The sequence below is a fragment of the Elephantulus edwardii genome, unplaced genomic scaffold, assembly GCF_000299155.1.
Source record: "Elephantulus edwardii isolate Elephantulus edwardi_28Jun2011 unplaced genomic scaffold, EleEdw1.0 scaffold00086, whole genome shotgun sequence".
Lineage (NCBI taxonomy): Eukaryota > Metazoa > Chordata > Mammalia > Macroscelidea > Macroscelididae > Elephantulus > Elephantulus edwardii.
Genome location: NW_006399836.1, coordinates 763,150 through 764,929, shown reverse-complemented (window position 1 = coordinate 764,929; position 1,780 = coordinate 763,150).

Below are 1,780 nucleotides of genomic sequence, written 5' to 3'. Positions count from 1 at the left end.
AAAAAATAACACTTCTCAGAATACTGGCTGTGACTTAATATTCTCCAGGCTGAGCCCCATGCTTTCTACCAAAAGCTGTGACTTATGACAAATATTCCTTGAGGGCAGATTTTCCCCTTATGGATAGCCAATTACAATCCAACTGGCTTACATTTTTCCTCTAAATTACAATAGATCATAACATTAAAGCAACAAAAACCCTTAATAATTTTAACCATGTACCTTAACGTTCCATGTCCTTTATATTAATTTTTACAGCATATCCCAACCTTCTGACGTTGTATTTGTTGTTATGTGCCATCGAGTCACCTGCCACTCACAGTGACCCTATGTACAATAGCCTGAATCCTGCCCTATGCTGAGCCAATCTCATCATCTCTGGCAGACCTTCCCATTGCTCCAGTCCCTGAGTTAATCCATCTCATCCTGGGTCTTCATCTCTTGTGCTGTCCCTCCGCCCTTCCAAAAATTATGTCCCTCTCTTAAGGATGTGTCCCTCCTGGCCAGGTGACATAGAAAAAAAAAAAAAGGTCACACACGTAGACTTTTAAAGAAATTTTCAGTTTCATCTTCATTTTCTACCCTTTTGTTTCAGGCCATAAAGTGGCTTCTCAACTTTGCTTCCCATCCCAGTAGCAACCAATGTAACCTTTTGGGTTTTCTCCCTCGTTTTGAAGAAACAGACAGTAACCATTTTAGCTGTTTACATTTCCCCAAGTTTACAAAACCCCCTGATTCTATGAATCTGGGGCAACAAATCCCACCAGTACCAGCTGTAAAAGGAGCAATATCCGTAACGACAACGTGGGGAGAGCCGAATCTGACCTCCACTAGGACCACAAAGGAGAACCTGTCCAGAAAAACGTATACACGTCAAACAGATCCCCTGGTAAGGCACAATCCTCTATGATACTGGACCTGCTTCTACTAACCGCAGGGTCCTATGTTCATCACAAAAGTTGTGAGGTTTGTTAAGGAAATTTGGAGGGACATGACAGGGGAAGCAAAGGACACAAAGTCCATGTTCAGTCCAACTACACAAATAAACCTCTGATTTCCTCAATTGCCCAGCAAGCCTCTTCTCATGGCCATCCCAAGTCAGCTGCCAAGTTCCACTCTCCCTCAGGCTATGCCTTGCCACAGTGTGGTTGGTTCCCTCTCCAATGCTGGCCCCACAGCTGTTGATGGTACAGAATATGCTGATCAAAGTGTCAAGCTCTGTGTTTGAAGTTGAGTCAGCTGGAAACCATGCCTTCAGAGGGGCTTAAAGCAATGACTAGAAAGGACTTTTCCAAATATCCTAATACCACACTGGGGATGGCGATGGTGGGCGTGAAGTTGCTGGGATAGAGATGCTGGAGTGGAGATGTGGTGAAGGAGATGCTGGCAGTGGAGTTATTGGGGATGGAGATGTGGGGAAGGAGATGTTGAGATGGAGATGCTGGGGATGGAGATGCTGAGATGGAGATGCTGGGGATGGAGATGCTGAGATGGAGATGCTGGGGATAGAAATGTTGGGGATCGAGATGCTGGGGATCAAGATGCTGGGGAAGAAGATGCTGAGATGTAGATGCTGGGGATGGAGATGCTGGGGGTGGAGATGTTGGAGATGGAGTTGCTGAGATGAATGCTGGAGAAGGAGATGTTGAGATGGAGATGTTGAGGCTGGAGATGCTGAGATGGAAATGTTGGGGATGGAGATGCTGGGGATGAAGATGCTGGGGATGGAGATGTTGGAGATGGAGATGTTGAGGATGGAGATGCTGGGTATGGAGATGCT